Source organism: Syngnathus floridae, chromosome 16 (genome assembly GCF_059516105.1).
Source record: "Syngnathus floridae isolate MCC-2025c chromosome 16, RoL_Sflo_1.0, whole genome shotgun sequence".
Taxonomy (NCBI): Eukaryota; Metazoa; Chordata; class Actinopteri; order Syngnathiformes; family Syngnathidae; genus Syngnathus; species Syngnathus floridae.
The window spans coordinates 12012326-12033671 of NC_142428.1; positions in this window are offsets into that span (position 1 = coordinate 12012326).

Sequence of the window (21346 nt, forward strand, 5' to 3'; positions counted from 1 at the left end):
CTTATTTCTTCATGCGCAGTGGTCAACGCGGCACTCCCTAGCTGCCAAGAGCACTTTTTACTGTGCACACCCAACCAGAGAGACGGGAGGACCACATTTCAGAAAACGTGCTCAGCTCGTCAAGAAAATGCGATTTAAGCAATAAAATTAAAATTGCACCTAAAACCTAAACCAAACGTTGCAGGTGCTTATTTCTTCATGCGCAGTGGTCAACGCGGCACTCTCTAGCTGCCAGGAGCACTTTTTACTATGCGCGCACAACCAGAGCGACGGGAGGAGCACATTTCAGAAAAGGTGCTCAGCTCGTCGAGAAAATGCGATTTAAGCAATAAAATTAAAAATGCACCTAAAACCTAAACCAAACGTTGCAGGTGCTTATTTCTTCGTGCGCAGTGCTCAACGCGGCACTCCCTAGCTGCCAGGAGCACTTTTTACTGTGCGCACCCAACCAGAGTGACGGGAGGAGCACATTTCAGAAAACGTGCTCAGCTCGTCGAGAAAATGCGATTTAAGCAATAAAATTAAAAATGCACCTAAAACCTAAACCAAACGTTGCAGGTGCTTATTTCTTCATGCGCAGTGGTCAACGCGGCACTCTCTAGCTGCCAAGAGCACTTTTTACTGTGCGCACCCAACCAGAGTGACGAGAGGAGCACATTTCAGAAAACGTGCTCAGCTCGTCGAGAAAATGCGATTTAAGCAATTAAATTAAAAATGCACCTAAAACCTAAACCAAACGTTGCAGGTGCTTATTTCTTCGTGCGCAGTGCTCAACGCGGCACTCCCTAGCTGCCAGGAGCACTTTTTACTGTGCGCACCCAACCAGAGTGACGGGAGGAGCACATTTCAGAAAACGTGCTCAGCTCGTCGAGAAAATGCGATTTAAGCAATAAGATTAAAAATGCACCTAAAACCTAAACCAAACGTTGCAGGTGCTTATTTCTTCGTGCGCAGTGGTCAACGCGGCACTCTCTAGCTGCCAGGAGCACTTTTTACTACGCGCACCCAACCAGAGCGACGGGAGGAGCACATTTCAGAAAACGTGCTCAGCTCGTCGAGAGAATGCGATTTAAGCAATAAAATAAAAAATGCACCTAAAACCTAAACCAAACGTTGCAGGTGCTTATTTCTTCGTGCGCAGTGGTCAACGCGGCACTCCCTAACTGCCAGGAGCTCTTTTTACTGTGCGCACCCAACCAGAGCGACGGGAGGAGCACATTTCAGAAAACGTGCTCAGCTCGTCGAGAAAATGCGATTTAAGCAATAAAATTAAAAATGCACCTAAAACCTAAACCAAACGTTGCAGGTGCTTATTTCTTCGTGCGCAGTGGTCAACGCGGCGCTCCCTAGCTGCCAGGAGCTCTTTTTACTGTGCGCACCCAACCAGAGCGACGGGAGGAGCACATTTCAGAAAACGTGCTCAGCTCGTCGAGAAAATGCGATTTAAACAATAAAATTAAAAATGCACCTAAAACCTAAACCAAACGTTGCAGGTGCTTATTTCTTCGTGTGCAGTGGTCAACGCGGCACTCCCTAGCTGCCAGGAGCACTTTTTACTGTGCGCACCCAACCAGAGTGACGGAAGGAGCACATTTCAGAAAACGTACTCAGCTCGTCGAGAAAATGTGATTTAAGCAATAAAATTAAAAATGCACCTAAACCCTAGACCAAACGTTGCAGGTGGTTATTTCTTCATGCGCAGTGGTCAACGCGGCACTCTCTAGCTGCCAAGAGCACTTTTTACTGTGCGCACCCAACCAGAGTGACGGGAGGAGCACATTTCAGAAAACGTGCTCAGCTCGTTGAGAAAATGCAATTTAAGCAATAAAATTAAAAATGCACCTAAAACCTAAACCAAACGTTGCAGGTGCTTATTTCTTCATGTGCAGTGGTCAACGCGGAACTCCCTAGCTGCCAAGAGCACTTTTTACTATGCGCACCCAACCAGAGCGACGGGAGGAGCACATTTCAGAAAACGTGCTCAGCTCGTCGAGAAACTGCGATTTAAGCAATAAAATTAAAAATGCACCTAAAACCTAAACCAAACGTTGCAGGTGGTTATTTCTTCATGCGCAGTGGTCAACGCGGCACTCTCTAGCTGCCAGGAGCACTTTTTACTACGCGCACCCAACCAGAGCGACGGGAGGAGCACATTTCAGAAAACGTGCTCAGCTCGTCGAGAGAATGCGATTTAAGCAATAATATAAAAAATGCACCTAAAACCTAAACAAAACGTTGCAGGTGCTTATTTCTTTGTGCGCAGTGGTCAACGCGGCACTCTCTAGCTGCCAAGAGCACTTTTTACTATGCGCACCCAACCAGAGTGACGGGATGAGCATATTTCAGAAAGCGTGCTCAGCTCGTCGAGAAAATGCGATTTAAGCAATAAAATTAAAAATGCACCTAAAACCTAAACCAAACTTTGCAGGTGCTTATTTCTTCGTGCGCAGTGGTCAACGCGGCACTCCCTAGCTGCCAGGAGCACTTTTTACTGTGCGCACCCAACCAGAGTGACGGAAGGAGCACATTTCAGAAAACGTACTCAGCTCGTCGAGAAAATGCGATTTAAGCAATAAAATTAAAAATGCACCTAAAACCTAAACCAAACGTTGCAGGTGCCTATTTCTTCATGTGCAGTGGTCAACGCGGCACTCTCTAGCTGCCAGGAGGACTTTTTACTATGCGTGCACAACCAGAGCGACGGGAGGAGCACATTTAAGAAAACGTGCTCAGCTCGTCGAGAAAATGCGATTTAAGCAATAAAATTTAAAATGCACCTAAAACCTAAACAAAACGTTGCAGGTGCTTATTTCTTTGTGCGCAGTGGTCAACGCGGCACTCTTTAGCTGCCAAGAGCACTTTTTACTATGCGCACCCAACCAGAGTGACGGGAGGAGCACATTTCAGAAAACGTGCTCAGCTCGTCGAGAAAATGCGATTTAAGCAATAAAATTAAAAATGCACCTAAAACCTAAACCAAACGTTGCAGCTGCTTATTTCTTCGTGCGCAGTGGTCAACGCGGAACTCCCTAGCTGCCAGGAGCTATTTTTAATGTGCGCACCCAACCAGAGCGACGGGAGGAGCACATTTCAGAAAACGTGCTCAGCTCGTCGAGAAAATGCGATTTAAGCAATAAAATTAAAAATGCACCTAAAACCTAAACCAAACGTTGCAGGTGCTTATTTCTTCGTGCGCAGTGCTCAACGCGGCACTCCCTAGCTGCCAGGAGCACTTTTTACTGTGCGCACCCAACCAGAGTGACGGGAGGAGCGCATTTCAGAAAACGTGCTCAGCTCGTCGAGAAAATGCGATTTAAGCAATAAAATTAAAAATGCACCTAAAACCTAAACCAAACGTTGCAGGTGCTTATTTCTTCATGCGCAGTGGTCAACGCGGCACTCTCTAGCTGCCAAGAGCACTTTTTACTGTGCGCACCCAACCAGAGTGACGGGAGGAGCACATTTCAGAAAACGTGCTCAGCTCGTCGAGAAAATGCGATTTAAGCAATAAGATTAAAAATGCACCTAAAACCTAAACCAAACGTTGCAGGTGCTTATTTCTTCATGCGCAGTGGTCAACGCGGCACTCTCTAGCTGCCAGGAGCACTTTTTACTACGCGCACCCAACCAGAGCGACGGGAGGAGCACATTTAAGAAAACGTGCTCAGCTCGTCGAGAGAATGCGATTTAAGCAATAAAATAAAAAATGCACCTAAAACCTAAACCAAACGTTGCAGGTTCTTATTTCTTCGTGCGCAGTGGTCAACGCGGCACTCCCTAGCTGCCAGGAGCTCTTTTTACTGTGCGCACCCAACCAGAGCGACGGGAGGAGCACATTTCAGAAAACGTGCTCAGCTCGTCGAGAAAATGCGATTTAAGCAATAAAATTAAAAATGCACCTAAAACCTAAACCAAACGTTGCAGGTGCCTATTTCTTCATGCGCAGTGGTCAACGCGGCACTCTCTAGCTGCCAGGAGCACTTTTTACTACGCGCACCCAACCAGAGCGACGGGAGGAGCACATTTCAGAAAACGTGCTCAGCTCGTCGAGAGAATGCGATTTAAGCATTAAAATAAAAAATGCACCTAAAACCTAAACCAAACGTTGCAGGTGCTTATTTCTTCGTGCGCAGTGGTCAACGCGGCACTCCCTAGCTGACAGGAGCTCTTTTTACTGTGCGCACCCAACCAGAGCGACGGGAGGAGCACATTTCAGAAAACGTGCTCAGCTCGTCGAGAAAATGCGATTTAAGCAATAAAATTAAAAATGCACCTAAAACCTAAACCAAACGTTGCAGGTGCTTATTTCTTCATGCGCAGTGGTCAACGCGGCACTCTCTAGCTGCCAGGAGCACTTTTTACTACGCGCACCCAACCAGAGCGACGGGAGGAGCACATTTTAGAAAACGTGCTCAGCTCGTCGAGAGAATGCGATTTAAGCAATAAAATAAAAAATGCACCTAAAACCTAAACCAAACGTTGCAGGTGCTTATTTCTTCGTGCGCAGTGGTCAACGCGGCACTCCCTAGCTGCCAGGAGCTCTTTTTACTGTGCGCACCCAACCAGAGCGACGGGAGGAGCACATTTCAGAAAACGTGCTCAGCTCGTCGAGAAAATGCGATTTAAACAATAAAATTAAAAATGCACCTAAAACCTAAACCAAACGTTGCAGGTGCTTATTTCTTCGTGTGTAGTGGTCAACGCGGCACTCCCTAGCTGCCAGGAGCACTTTTTACTGTGCGCACCCAACCAGAGTGACGGAAGGAGCACATTTCAGAAAACGTACTCAGCTCGTCGAGAAAATGTGATTTAAGCAATAAAATTAAAAATGCACCTAAACCCTAGACCAAACGTTGCAGGTGGTTATTTCTTCATGCGCAGTGGTCAACGCGGCACTCTCTAGCTGCCAAGAGCACTTTTTACTGTGCGCACCCAACCAGAGTGACGGGAGGAGCACATTTCAGAAAACGTGCTCAGCTCGTTGAGAAAATGCAATTTAAGCAATAAAATTAAAAATGCACCTAAAACCTAAACCAAACGTTGCAGGTGCTTATTTCTTCATGTGCAGTGGTCAACGCGGAACTCCCTAGCTGCCAAGAGCACTTTTTACTATGCGCACCCAACCAGAGCGACGGGAGGAGCACATTTCAGAAAACGTGCTCAGCTCGTCGAGAAACTGCGATTTAAGCAATAAAATTAAAAATGCACCTAAAACCTAAACCAAACGTTGCAGGTGGTTATTTCTTCATGCGCAGTGGTCAACGCGGGACTCTCTAGCTGCCAGGAGCACTTTTTACTACGCGCACCCAACCAGAGCGACGGGAGGAGCACATTTCAGAAAACGTGCTCAGCTCGTCGAGAGAATGCGATTTAAGCAATAATATAAAAAATGCACCTAAAACCTAAACAAAACGTTGCAGGTGCTTATTTCTTTGTGCGCAGTGGTCAACGCGGCACTCTCTAGCTGCCAAGAGCACTTTTTACTATGCGCACCCAACCAGAGTGACGGGATGAGCATATTTCAGAAAACGTGCTCAGCTCGTCGAGAAAATGCGATTTAAGCAATAAAATTAAAAATGCACCTAAAACCTAAACCAAACGTTGCAGGTGCTTATTTCTTCGTGCGCAGTGGTCAACGCGGCACTCCCTAGCTGCCAGGAGCACTTTTTACTGTGCGCACCCAACCAGAGTGACGGAAGGAGCACATTTCAGAAAACGTACTCAGCTCGTCGAGAAAATGCGATTTAAGCAATAAAATTAAAAATGCACCTAAAACCTAAACCAAACGTTGCAGGTGCCTATTTCTTCATGTGCAGTGGTCAACGCGGCACTCTCTAGCTGCCAGGAGGACTTTTTACTATGCGTGCACAACCAGAGCGACGGGAGGAGCACATTTCAGAAAACGTGCTCAGCTCGTCGAGAAAATGCGATTTAAGCAATAAAATTTAAAATGCACCTAAAACCTAAACCAAACGTTGCAGGTGCTTATTTCTTTGTGCGCAGTGGTCAACGCGGCACTCTTTAGCTGCCAAGAGCACTTTTTACTATGCGCACCCAACCAGAGTGACGGGAGGAGCACATTTCAGAAAACGTGCTCAGCTCGTCGAGAAAATGCGATTTAAGCAATAAAATTAAAAATGCACCTAAAACCTAAACCAAACGTTGCAGCTGCTTATTTATTCGTGCGCAGTGGTCAACGCGGAACTCCCTAGCTGCCAGGAGCTGTTTTTAATGTGCGCACCCAACCAGAGCGACGGGAGGAGCACATTTCAGAAAACGTGCTCAGCTCGTCGAGAAAATGCGATTTAAGCAATAAAATTAAAAATGCACCTAAAACCTAAACCAAACGTTGCAGGTGCTTATTTCTTCATGCGCAGTGGTCAACGCGGCACTCTCTAGCTGCCAGGAGCACTTTTTACTACGCGCACCCAACCAGAGCGACGGGAGGAGCACATTTAAGAAAACGTGCTCAGCTCGTCGAGAGACTGCGATTTAAGCAATAAAATAAAAAATGCACCTAAAACCTAAATCAAACGTTGCAGGTTCTTATTTCTTCGTGCGCAGTGGTCAACGCGGCACTCCCTAGCTGCCAGGAGCTCTTTTTACTGTGCGCACCCAACCAGAGCGACGGGAGGAGCACATTTCAGAAAACGTGCTCAGCTCGTCGAGAAAATGCGATTTAAGCAATAAAATTAAAAATGCACCTAAAACCTAAACCAAACGTTGCAGGTGCTTATTTCTTCATGCGCAGTGGTCAACGCGGCACTCTCTAGCTGCCAGGAGCACTTTTTACTACGCGCACCCAACCAGAGCGACGGGAGGAGCACATTTCAGAAAACGTGCTCAGCTCGTCGAGAGAATGCGATTTAAGCATTAAAATAAAAAATGCACCTAAAACCTAAACCAAACGTTGCAGGTGCTTATTTCTTCGTGCGCAGTGGTCAACGCGGCACTCCCTAGCTGCCAGGAGCTCTTTTTACTGTGTGCACCCAACCAGAGCGACGGGAGGAGCACATTTCAGAAAATTTGCTCAGCTCGTCGAGAGAATGCGATTTAAGCAATAAAATAAAAAATGCACCTAAAACCTAAACCAAACGTTGCAGGTGCTTATTTCTTCGTGCGCAGTGGTCAACGCGGCACTCCCTAGCTGCCAGGAGCTCTTTTTACTGTGCGCACCCAACCAGAGCGACGGGAGGAGCACATTTCAGAAAACGTGCTCAGCTCGTCGAGAAAATGCGATTTAAACAATAAAATTAAAAATGCACCTAAAACCTAAACCAAACGTTGCAGGTGCTTATTTCTTCGTGCGCAGTGGTCAACGCGGCACTCTCTAGCTGCCAGGAGCACTTTTTACTGTGCGCACCCAACCAGAGTGACGGGAGGAGCACATTTCAGAAAACGTGCTCAGCTCGTCGAGAAAATGCGATTTAAGCAATATAATTAAAAATGCACCTAAAACCTAAACCAAACGTTGCAGGTGCTTATTTCTTCATGCGCAGTGGTCAACGCGGCACTCTCTAGCTGCCAAGAGCACTTTTTACTGTGCGCACCCAACCAGAGTGACGGGAGGAGCACATTTCAGAAAACGTGCTCAGCTCGTCGAGAAAATGCGATTTAAGCAATAAGATTAAAAATGCACCTAAAACCTAAACCAAACGTTTCAGGTGCTTATTTCTTCATGCGCAGTGGTCAACGCGGCACTCTCTAGCTGCCAGGAGCACTTTTTACTACGCGCACCCAACCAGAGCGACGGGAGGAGCACATTTCAGAAAACGTGCTCAGCTCGTCGAGAGAATGCGATTTAAGCAATAAAATAAAAAATGCACCTAAAACCTAAACCAAACGTTGCAGGTGCTTATTTCTTCGTGCGCAGTGGTCAACGCGGCACTCCCTAGCTGCCAGGAGCTCTTTTTACTGTGCGCACCCAACCAGAGCGACGGGAGGAGCACATTTCAGAAAACGTGCTCAGCTCGTCGAGAAAATGCGATTTAAGCAATAAAATTAAAAATGCACCTAAAACCTAAACCAAACGTTGCAGGTGCTTATTTCTTCATGCGCAGTGGTCAACGCGGCACTCTCTAGCTGCCAGGAGCACTTTTTACTACGCGCACCAAACCAGAGCGACGGGAGGAGCACATTTCAGAAAACGTGCTCAGCTCGTCGAGAGAATGCGATTTAAGCAATAAAATAAAAAATGCACCTAAAACCTAAACCAAACGTTACATGTGCTTATTTCTTCGTGCGCAGTGGTCAACGCGGCACTCCCTAGCTGCCAGGAGCTCTTTTTACTGTGTGCACCCAACCAGAGCGACGGGAGGAGCACATTTCAGAAAATTTGCTCAGCTCGTCGAGAGAATGCGATTTAAGCAATAAAATTAAAAATGCACCTAAAACCTAAACCAAACGTTGCAGGTGCTTATTTCTTCGTGCGCAGTGGTCAACGCGGCACTCCCTAGCTGCCAGGAGCTCTTTTTACTGTGCGCACCCAACCAGAGCGACGGGAAGAGCACATTTCAGAAAACGTGCTCAGCTCGTCGAGAAAATGCGATTTAAACAATAAAATTAAAAATGCACCTAAAACCTAAACCAAACGTTGCAGGTGCTTATTTCTTCGTGCGCAGTGGTCAACGCGGCACTCCCTAGCTGCCAGGAGCACTTTTTACTGTGCGCACCCAACCAGAGTGACGGAAGGAGCACATTTCAGAAAACGTACTCAGCTCGTCGAGTAAATGCGATTTAAGCAATAAAATTAAAAATGCACCTAAAACCTAAACCAAACGTTGCAGGTGCTTATTTCTTTGTGCGCAGTGGTCAACGCGGCACTCTCTAGCTGCCAAGAGCACTTTTCACTATGCGCACCCAACCAGAGTGACGGGATGAGCACATTTCAGAAAACGTCTTCAGCTCGTCGAGAAAATGCGATTTAAGCAATAAAATTAAAAATGCACCTAAAACCTAAACCAAGCGTTGCAGGTGCTTATTTCTTCGTGCGCAGTGGTCAACGCGGCACTCTCTAGCTGCCAAGAGCACTTTTTACTGTGCGCACCCAACCAGAGTGACGGGAGGAGCACATTTCAGAAAACGTGCTCAGCTCGTCGAGAAAATGCGATTTAAGCAATAAGATTAAAAATGCACCTAAAACCTAAACCAAACGTTGCAAGTGCTTATTTCTTCATGCGCAGTGGTCAACGCGGCACTCTCTAGCTGCCAGGAGCACTTTTTACTGTGTGCACCCAACCAGAGTTACGGGAGGAGCACATTTCAGAAAACGTGCTCAGCTCGTCGAGAAAATGCAATTTAAGCAATAAAATTAAAAATGCACCTAAAACCTAAACCAAACGTTGCAGGTGCTTATTTCTTCATGCGCAGTGGTCAACGCGGCACTCTCTAGCTGCCAAGAGCACTTTTTACTGTGCGCACCCAACCAGAGTGACGGGAGGAGCACATTTCAGAAAACGTGCTCAGCTCGTCGAGAAAATGCGATTTAAGCAATAAGATTAAAAAGGCACCTAAAACCTAAACCAAACGTTGCAGGTGCTTATTTCTTCGTGCGCAGTGGTCAACGAAGCACTCCCTAGCTGCCAGGCGCTCTTTTTACTGTGCGCACCCAACCAGAGCGACGGGAGGAGCACATTTCAGAAAACGTGCTCAGCTCGTCGAGAAAATGCGATTTAAGCAATAAAATTAAAAATGCACCTAAAACCTAAACCAAACGTTGCAGGTGCTTATTTCTTCATGCGCAGTGGTCAACGCGGCACTCTCTAGCTGCCAGGAGCACTTTTTACTACGCGCACCCAACCAGAGCGACGGGAGGAGCACATTTCAGAAAACGTGCTCAGCTCGTCGAGAGAATGCGATTTAAGCAATAAAATAAAAAATGCACCTAAAACCTAAACCAAACGTTGCAGGTGCTTATTTCTTCGTGCGCAGTGGTCAACGCGGCACTCCCTAGCTGCCAGGAGCTCTTTTTACTGTGTGCACCCAACCAGAGCGACGGGAGGAGCACATTTCAGAAAACGTACTCAGCTCGTCGAGAAAATGCGATTTAAGCAATAAAAGTAAAAATGCACCTAAAACCTAAACCAAACGTTGCAGGTGCTTATTTCTTTGTGCGGTGTGGTCAACGCGGCACTCACTAGCTGCCAAGAGCACTTTTCACTATGCGCACCCAACCAGAGTGACGGGATGAGCACATTTCAGAAAACGTGCTCAGCTCGTCGAGAAAATGCGACTTAAGCAATAAAATTAAAAATGCACCTAAAACCTAAACCAAACGTTGCAGGTGCTTATTTCTTCGTGCGCAGTGCTCAACGCGGCACTCCATAGCTGCCAAGAGCACTTTTTACTGTGCGCACCCAACCAGAGCGACGGGAGGAGCACATTTCAGAAAACGTGCTCAGCTCGTCGAGAGAATGCGATTTAAGCAATAAAATTAAAAATGCACCTAAAACCTAAACCAAACGTTGCAGGTGCTTATTTCTTCGTGCGCAGTGCTCAACGCGGCACTCCCTAGCTGCCAGGAGCACTTTTTACTGTGCGCACCCAACCAGAGTGACGGGAGGAGCACATTTCAGAAAACGTGCTCAGCTCGTCGAGAAAATGCGATTTAAGCAATAAAATTAAAAATGCACCCAAAACCTAAACCAAACGTTGCAGGTGGTTATTTCTTCAAGCGCAGTGGTCAACGCGGCACTCTCTAGCTGCCAAGAGCACTTTTTACTATGCGCACCCAACCAGAGTGACGGGAGGAGCACATTTCAGAAAACGTGCTCAGCTCGTCGAGAAAATGCGATTTAAGCAATAAAATTAAAAATGCTCCTAAAACCTAAACCAAACGTTGCAGGTGCTTATTTCTTCATGCGCAGTGGTCAACGCGGCACTCTCTAGCTGCCAGGAGCACTTTTTACTACGCGCACCCAACCAGAGCGACGGGAGGAGCACATTTCAGAAAACGTGCTCAGCTCGTCGAGAGAATGCGATTCAAGCAATAAAATTAAAAATGCACCTAAAACCTAAACCAAACGTTGCAGGTGCTTATTTCTTCGTGCGCAGTGGTCAACGCGGCACTCCCTAGCTGCCAGGAGCTCTTTTTACTGTGCGCACCCAACCAGAGCGACGGGAGGAGCACATTTCAGAAAACGTGCTCAGCTTGTCGAGAAAATGCGATTGAAGCAATAAAATTAAAAATGCACCTAAACCTAAACCAAACGTTGCAGGTGCTTATTTCTTCATGCGCAGTGGTCAACGCGGCACTCTCTAGCTGCCAGGAGCACTTGTTACTATGCGCGCCCAACCAGAGCGACGGGAGGAGCACATTTCAGAAAACGTGCTCAGCTCGTCGAGAAAATGCGATTTAAGCAATAAAATAAAAAATGCACCTAAAACCTAAACCAAACGTTGCAGGTGCTTATTTCTTCATGCGCAGTGGTCAACGCGGCACTCCCGAGCTGCCAAGAGCACTTTTTACTGTGCGCACCCAACCAGAGCGAGGGGAGGAGCACATTTCAGAAAACGTGCTCAGCTCGTCGAGAAAATGCGATTTAAGCAATAAAATTAAAAATGCACCTAAAACCTAAACCAAACGTTGCAGGTGCTTATTTCTTCATGCGCAGTGGTCAACGCGGCACTCTCTAGCTGCCAAGAGCACTTTTTACTGTGCGCACCCAACCAGAGTGACGGGAGGAGCACATTTCAGAAAACGTGCTCAGCTCGTCGAGAAAATGCGATTTAAGCAATAAGATTAAAAATGCACCTAAAACCTAAACCAAACGTTGCAGGTGCTTATTTCTTCATGCGCAGTGGTCAACGCGGCACTCTCTAGCTGCCAGGAGCACTTTTTACTACGCGCACCCAACCAGAGCGACGGGAGGAGCACATTTCAGAAAACGTGCTCAGCTCGTCGAGAGAATGCGATTTAAGCAATAAAATAAAAAATGCACCTAAAACCTAAACCAAACGTTGAAGGTGCTTATTTCTTCGAGCGCAGTGGTCAACGCGGCACTCCCTAGCTGCCAGGAGATCTTTTTACTGTGCGCATCCAACCAGAGCGACGGGAGGAGCACATTTCAGAAAACGTGCTCAGCTCGTCGAGAAAATGCGATTTAAGCAATAAAATTAAAAATGCACCTAAAACCTAACCCAAACATTGCAGGTGCTTATTTCTTCATGCGCAGTGGTCAACGCGGCACTCCCTAGCTGCCAAGAGCACTTTTTACTGTGCACACCCAACCAGAGAGACGGGAGGACCACATTTCAGAAAACGTGCTCAGCTCGTCAAGAAAATGCGATTTAAGCAATAAAATTAAAATTGCACCTAAAACCTAAACCAAACGTTGCAGGTGCTTATTTCTTCATGCGCAGTGGTCAACGCGGCACTCTCTAGCTGCCAGGAGCACTTTTTACTATGCGCGCACAACCAGAGCGACGGGAGGAGCACATTTCAGAAAAGGTGCTCAGCTCGTCGAGAAAATGCGATTTAAGCAATAAAATTAAAAATGCACCTAAAACCTAAACCAAACGTTGCAGGTGCTTATTTCTTCGTGCGCAGTGCTCAACGCGGCACTCCCTAGCTGCCAGGAGCACTTTTTACTGTGCGCACCCAACCAGAGTGACGGGAGGAGCACATTTCAGAAAACGTGCTCAGCTCGTCGAGAAAATGCGATTTAAGCAATAAAATTAAAAATGCACCTAAAACCTAAACCAAACGTTGCAGGTGCTTATTTCTTCATGCGCAGTGGTCAACGCGGCACTCTCTAGCTGCCAAGAGCACTTTTTACTGTGCGCACCCAACCAGAGTGACGAGAGGAGCACATTTCAGAAAACGTGCTCAGCTCGTCGAGAAAATGCGATTTAAGCAATTAAATTAAAAATGCACCTAAAACCTAAACCAAACGTTGCAGGTGCTTATTTCTTCGTGCGCAGTGCTCAACGCGGCACTCCCGAGCTGCCAGGAGCACTTTTTACTGTGCGCACCCAACCAGAGTGACGGGAGGAGCACATTTCAGAAAACGTGCTCAGCTCGTCGAGAAAATGCGATTTAAGCAATAAGATTAAAAATGCACCTAAAACCTAAACCAAACGTTGCAGGTGCTTATTTCTTCGTGCGCAGTGGTCAACGCGGCACTCTCTAGCTGCCAGGAGCACTTTTTACTACGCGCACCCAACCAGAGCGACGGGAGGAGCACATTTCAGAAAACGTGCTCAGCTCGTCGAGAGAATGCGATTTAAGCAATAAAATAAAAAATGCACCTAAAACCTAAACCAAACGTTGCAGGTGCTTATTTCTTCGTGCGCAGTGGTCAACGCGGCACTCCCTAACTGCCAGGAGCTCTTTTTACTGTGCGCACCCAACCAGAGCGACGGGAGGAGCACATTTCAGAAAACGTGCTCAGCTCGTCGAGAAAATGCGATTTAAGCAATAAAATTAAAAATGCACCTAAAACCTAAACCAAACGTTGCAGGTGCTTATTTCTTCATGCGCAGTGGTCAACGCGGCACTCTCTAGCTGCCAGGAGCACTTTTTACTACGCGCACCCAACCAGAGCGACGGGAGGAGCACATTTTAGAAAACGTGCTCAGCTCGTCGAGAGAATGCGATTTAAGCAATAAAATAAAAAATGCACCTAAAACCTAAACCAAACGTTGCAGGTGCTTATTTCTTCGTGCGCAGTGGTCAACGCGGCACTCCCTAGCTGCCAGGAGCTCTTTTTACTGTGCGCACCCAACCAGAGCGACGGGAGGAGCACATTTCAGAAAACGTGCTCAGCTCGTCGAGAAAATGCGATTTAAACAATAAAATTAAAAATGCACCTAAAACCTAAACCAAACGTTGCAGGTGCTTATTTCTTCGTGTGCAGTGGTCAACGCGGCACTCCCTAGCTGCCAGGAGCACTTTTTACTGTGCGCACCCAACCAGAGTGACGGAAGGAGCACATTTCAGAAAACGTACTCAGCTCGTCGAGAAAATGTGATTTAAGCAATAAAATTAAAAATGCACCTAAACCCTAGACCAAACGTTGCAGGTGGTTATTTCTTCATGCGCAGTGGTCAACGCGGCACTCTCTAGCTGCCAAGAGCACTTTTTACTGTGCGCACCCAACCAGAGTGACGGGAGGAGCACATTTCAGAAAACGTGCTCAGCTCGTTGAGAAAATGCAATTTAAGCAATAAAATTAAAAATGCACCTAAAACCTAAACCAAACGTTGCAGGTGCTTATTTCTTCATGTGCAGTGGTCAACGCGGAACTCCCTAGCTGCCAAGAGCACTTTTTACTATGCGCACCCAACCAGAGCGACGGGAGGAGCACATTTCAGAAAACGTGCTCAGCTCGTCGAGAAACTGCGATTTAAGCAATAAAATTAAAAATGCACCTAAAACCTAAACCAAACGTTGCAGGTGGTTATTTCTTCATGCGCAGTGGTCAACGCGGCACTCTCTAGCTGCCAGGAGCACTTTTTACTACGCGCACCCAACCAGAGCGACGGGAGGAGCACATTTCAGAAAACGTGCTCAGCTCGTCGAGAGAATGCGATTTAAGCAATAATATAAAAAATGCACCTAAAACCTAAACAAAACGTTGCAGGTGCTTATTTCTTTGTGCGCAGTGGTCAACGCGGCACTCTCTAGCTGCCAAGAGCACTTTTTACTATGCGCACCCAACCAGAGTGACGGGATGAGCACATTTCAGAAAACGTGCTCAGCTCGTCGAGAAAATGCGACTTAAGCAATAAAATTAAAAATGCAGCTAAAACCTAAACCAAACGTTGCAGGTGCTTATATCTTCGTGCGTAGTGCTCAACGCGGCACTCCCTAGCTGCCAGGAGCACTTTTTACTGTGCGCACCCAACCAGAGTGACGGGAGGAGCACATTTCAGAAAACGTGCTCAGCTCGTCGAGAAAATGCGATTTAAGCAATAAGATTAAAAATGCACCTAAAACCTAAACCAAACGTTGCAGGTGCTTATTTCTTCATGCGCAGTGGTCAACGCGGCACTCTCTAGCTGCCAGGAGCACTTTTTACTACGCGCACCCAACCAGAGCGACAGGAGGAGCACATTTCAGAAAACGTGCTCAGCTCGTCGAGAGAATGCGATTTAAGCAATAAAATTAAAAATGCACCTAAAACCTAAACCAAACGTTGCAGGTGCTTATTTCTTCGTGCGCAGTGGTCAACGCGGCACTCCCTAGCTGCCAGGAGCTCTTTTTACTGTGCGCACCCAACCAGAGCGACGGGAGGAGCACATTTCAGAAAACGTGCTCAGCTTGTCGAGAAAATGCGATTTAAGCAATAAAATTAAAAATGCACCTAAAACCTAAACCAAACGTTGCAGGTGCTTATTTCTTCATGCGCAGTGGTCAACGCGGCACTCTCTAGCTGCCAGGAGCACTTTTTACTATGCGCGCCCAACCAGAGCGACGGGAGGAGCACATTTCAGAAAACGTGCTCAGGTCGTCGAGAAAACGCGATTAAAGCAATAAAATTAAAAATGCACCTAAAACCTAAACCAAACGTTGCAGGTGCTTATTTCTTCATGCGCAGTGGTCAACGGGGCACTCCCGAGCTGCCAAGAGCACTTTTTACTGTGCGCACCCAACCAGAGCGACGGGAGGAGCACATTTCAGAAAACGTGCTCAGCTCGTCGAGAGAATGCGATTTAAGCAATAAAATTAAAAATGCACCTAAAACCTAAACCAAACGTTGCAGGTGCTTATTTCTTCGTGCGCAGTGGTCAACGCGGAACTCCCTAGCTGCCAGGAGCTCTTTTTACTGTGCGCACCCAACCAGAGCGACGGGAGGAGCACATTTCAGAAAACGTGCTCAGCTCGTCGAGAAAATGCGATTTAAGCAATAAGATTAAAAATGCACCTAAAACCTAAACCAAACGTTGCAGGTGCTTATTTCTTCATGCGCAGTGGTCAACGCGGCACTCTCTAGCTGCCAGGAGCACTTTTTACTACGCGCACCCAACCAGAGCGACGGGAGGAGCACATTTCAGAAAACGTGCTCAGCTCGTCGAGAGAATGCGATTTAAGCAATAAAATAAAAAATGCACCTAAAACCTAAACCAAACGTTGCAGGTGCTTATTTCTTCGTGCGCAGTGGTCAACGCGGCACTCCCTAGCTGCCAGGAGCACTTTTTACTGTGCGCACCCAACCAGAGCGACGGGAGGAGCACATTTCAGAAAACGTGCTCAGCTCGTCGAGAGAATGCGATTTAAGCAATAAAATTAAAAATGCACCTAAAACCTAAACCAAACGTTGCAGGTGCTTATTTCTTCGTGCGCAGTGGTCAACGCGGCACTCCCTAGCTGCCAGGAGCTCTTTTTAGTGTGTGCACCCAACCAGAGCGACGGGAGGAGCACATTTCAGAAAACGTGCTCAGCTCGTCGAGAGAATGCGATTTAAGCAATAAAATAAAAAATGCACCTAAAACCTAAACCAAACGTTGCAGGTGCTTATTTCTTCGTGCGCAGTGGTCAACGCGGAACTCCCTAGCTGCCAGGAGCTCTTTTTACTGTGCGCACCCAACCAGAGTGACGGGAGGAGCACATTTCAGAAAACGTGCTCAGCTCGTCGAGAAAATGCGATTTAAGCAATAAAATTAAAAATGCACCTAAAACCTAACCCAAACATTGCAGGTGCTTATTTCTTCATGCGCAGTGGTCAACGCGGCACTCCCTTGCTGCCAGGAGCACTTTTTACTGTGCACACCCAACCAGAGTGACGGGAGGAGCACATTTCAGAAAACGTGCTCAGCTCGTCGAGAGAATGCGATTTAAGCAATAAAATAAAAAATGCACCTAAAACCTAAACCAAACGTTGCAGGTGCTTATTTCTTCGTGCGCAGTGGTCAACGCGGCACTCCCTAGCTGCTAGGAGCTCTTTTTACTGTGCGCATCCAGCCAGAGCGACGGGAGGAGCACATTTCAGAAAACGTGCTCAGCTCGTCGAGAAAATGCGATTTAAGCAATAAAATTAAAAATGCACCTAAAACTTAAACCTAAACGTTGCAGGTGCTAATTTCTTCATGCGCAGTGGTCAACGCGGCACTCTCTAGCTGCCAGGAGCACTTTTTACTACGCGCACCCAACCAGAGCGACGGGAGGAGCACATTTCAGAAAACGTGCTCAGCTCGTCAAGAGAATGCGATTTAAGCAATAAAATTAAAAATGCACCTAAAACCTAAACCAAACGTTGCAGGTGCTTATTTCTTCGTGCGCAGTGGTCAACGCGGCACTCCCTAGCTGCCAGGAGCTCTTTTTACTGTGCGCACCCAACCAGAGCGACGGGAGGAGCACATTTAAGAAAACGTGTTCAGCTTGTCGAGAAAATGCGATTTAAGCAATAAAATAAAAAATGCACCTAAAACCAAAATCAAACGTTGCAGGTTCTTATTTCTTTGTGCGCAGTGGTCAACGCGGCACTCCCTAGCTGCCAGGAGCTCTTTTTACTGTGCGCACCCAACCAGAGCGACGGGAGGAGCACATTTCAGAAAACGTGCTCAGCTCGTCGAGAAAATGCGATTTAAGCAATAAAATTAAAAATGCACCTAAAACCTAAACCAAACGTTGCAGGTGCTTATTTCTTCATGCGCAGTGGTCAACGCGGCACTCTCTAGCTGCCAGGAGCACTTTTTACTACGCGCACCCAACCAGAGCGACGGGAGGAGCACATTTCAGAAAACGTGCTCAGCTCGTCGAGAGAATGCGATTTAAGCATTAAAATAAAAAATGCACCTAAAACCTAAACCAAACGTTGCAGGTGCTTATTTCTTCGTGCGCAGTGGTCAACGCGGCACTCCCTAGCTGCCAGGAGCTCTTTTTACTGTGTGCACCCAACCAGAGCGACGGGAGGAGCACATTTCAGAAAATTTGCTCAGCTCGTCGAGAGAATGCGATTTAAGCAATAAAATAAAAAATGCACCTAAAACCTAAACCAAACGTTGCAGGTGCTTATTTCTTCGTGCGCAGTGGTCAACGCGGCACTCCCTAGCTGCCAGGAGCTCTTTTTACTGTGCGCACCCAACCAGAGCGACGGGAGGAGCACATTTCAGAAAACGTGCTCAGCTCGTCGAGAAAATGCGATTTAAACAATAAAATTAAAAATGCACCTAAAACCTAAACCAAACGTTGCAGGTGCTTATTTCTTCGTGCGCAGTGGTCAACGCGGCACTCTCTAGCTGCCAGGAGCACTTTTTACTGTGCGCACCCAACCAGAGTGACGGGAGGAGCACATTTCAGAAAACGTGCTCAGCTCGTCGAGAAAATGCGATTTAAGCAATATAATTAAAAATGCACCTAAAACCTAAACCAAACGTTGCAGGTGCTTATTTCTTCATGCGCAGTGGTCAACGCGGCACTCTCTAGCTGCCAAGAGCACTTTTTACTGTGCGCACCCAACCAGAGTGACGGGAGGAGCACATTTCAGAAAACGTGCTCAGCTCGTCGAGAAAATGCGATTTAAGCAATAAGATTAAAAATGCACCTAAAACCTAAACCAAACGTTTCAGGTGCTTATTTCTTCATGCGCAGTGGTCAACGCGGCACTCTCTAGCTGCCAGGAGCACTTTTTACTACGCGCACCCAACCAGAGCGACGGGAGGAGCACATTTCAGAAAACGTGCTCAGCTCGTCGAGAGAATGCGATTTAAGCAATAAAATAAAAAATGCACCTAAAACCTAAACCAAACGTTGCAGGTGCTTATTTCTTCGTGCGCAGTGGTCAACGCGGCACTCCCTAGCTGCCAGGAGCTCTTTTTACTGTGCGCACCCAACCAGAGCGACGGGAGGAGCACATTTCAGAAAACGTGCTCAGCTCGTCGAGAAAATGCGATTTAAGCAATAAAATTAAAAATGCACCTAAAACCTAAACCAAACGTTGCAGGTGCTTATTTCTTCATGCGCAGTGGTCAACGCGGCACTCTCTAGCTGCCAGGAGCACTTTTTACTACGCGCACCAAACCAGAGCGACGGGAGGAGCACATTTCAGAAAACGTGCTCAGCTCGTCGAGAGAATGCGATTTAAGCAATAAAATAAAAAATGCACCTAAAACCTAAACCAAACGTTACATGTGCTTATTTCTTCGTGCGCAGTGGTCAACGCGGCACTCCCTAGCTGCCAGGAGCTCTTTTTACTGTGTGCACCCAACCAGAGCGACGGGAGGAGCACATTTCAGAAAATTTGCTCAGCTCGTCGAGAGAATGCGATTTAAGCAATAAAATTAAAAATGCACCTAAAACCTAAACCAAACGTTGCAGGTGCTTATTTCTTCGTGCGCAGTGGTCAACGCGGCACTCCCTAGCTGCCAGGAGCTCTTTTTACTGTGCGCACCCAACCAGAGCGACGGGAAGAGCACATTTCAGAAAACGTGCTCAGCTCGTCGAGAAAATGCGATTTAAACAATAAAATTAAAAATGCACCTAAAACCTAAACCAAACGTTGCAGGTGCTTATTTCTTCGTGCGCAGTGGTCAACGCGGCACTCCCTAGCTGCCAGGAGCACTTTTTACTGTGCGCACCCAACCAGAGTGACGGAAGGAGCACATTTCAGAAAACGTACTCAGCTCGTCGAGAAAATGCGATTTAAGCAATAAAATTAAAAATGCACCTAAAACCTAAACCAAACGTTGCAGGTGCTTATTTCTTTGTGCGCAGTGGTCAACGCGGCACTCTCTAGCTGCCAAGAGCACTTTTCACTATGCGCACCCAACCAGAGTGACGGGATGAGCACATTTCAGAAAACGTCTTCAGCTCGTCGAGAAAATGCGATTTAAGCAATAAAATTAAAAATGCACCTAAAACCTAAACCAAGCGTTGCAGGTGCTTATTTCTTCGTGCGCAGTGGTCAACGCGGCACTCTCTAGCTGCCAAGAGCACTTTTTACTGTGCGCACCCAACCAGAGTGACGGGAGGAGCACATTTCAGAAAACGTGCTCAGCTCGTCGAGAAAATGCGATTTAAGCAATAAGATTAAAAATGCACCTAAAACCTAAACCAAACGTTGCAAGTGCTTATTTCTTCATGCGCAGTGGTCAACGCGGCACTCTCTAGCTGCCAGGAGCACTTTTTACTGTGTGCACCCAACCAGAGTTACGGGAGGAGCACATTTCAGAAAACGTGCTCAGCTCGTCGAGAAAATGCAATTTAAGCAATAAAATTAAAAATGCACCTAAAACCTAAACCAAACGTTGCAGGTGCTTATTTCTTCATGCGCAGTGGTCAACGCGGCACTCTCTAGCTGCCAAGAGCACTTTTTACTGTGCGCACCCAACCAGAGTGACGGGAGGAGCACATTTCAGAAAACGTGCTCAGCTCGTCGAGAAAATGCGATTTAAGCAATAAGATTAAAAAGGCACCTAAAACCTAAACCAAACGTTGCAGGTGCTTATTTCTTCGTGCGCAGTGGTCAACGAAGCACTCCCTAGCTGCCAGGCGCTCTTTTTACTGTGCGCACCCAACCAGAGCGACGGGAGGAGCACATTTCAGAAAACGTGCTCAGCTCGTCGAGAAAATGCGATTTAAGCAATAAAATTAAAAATGCACCTAAAACCTAAACCAAACGTTGCAGGTGCTTATTTCTTCATGCGCAGTGGTCAACGCGGCACTCCCTAGCTGCCAGGAGCTCTTTTTACTGTGCGCACCCAACCAGAGCGACGGGAGGAGCACATTTCAGAAAACGTGCTCAGCTTGTCGAGAAAATGCGATTTAAGCAATAAAATTAAAAATGCACCTAAAACCTAAACCAAACGTTGCAGGTGCTTATTTCTTCATGCGCAGTGGTCAACGCGGCACTCTCTAGCTGCCAGGAGCACTTTTTACTATGCGCGCCCAACCAGAGCGACGGGAGGAGCACATTTCAGAAAACGTGCTCAGGTCGTCGAGAAAACGCGATTAAAGCAATAAAATTAAAAATGCACCTAAAACCTAAACCAAACGTTGCAGGTGCTTATTTCTTCATGCGCAGTGGTCAACGGGGCACTCCCGAGCTGCCAAGAGCACTTTTTACTGTGCGCACCCAACCAGAGCGACGGGAGGAGCACATTTCAGAAAACGTGCTCAGCTCGTCGAGAGAATGCGATTTAAGCAATAAAATTAAAAATGCACCTAAAACCTAAACCAAACGTTGCAGGTGCTTATTTCTTCGTGCGCAGTGGTCAACGCGGAACTCCCTAGCTGCCAGGAGCTCTTTTTACTGTGCGCACCCAACCAGAGCGACGGGAGGAGCACATTTCAGAAAACGTGCTCAGCTCGTCGAGAAAATGCGATTTAAGCAATAAGATTAAAAATGCACCTAAAACCTAAACCAAACGTTGCAGGTGCTTATTTCTTCATGCGCAGTGGTCAACG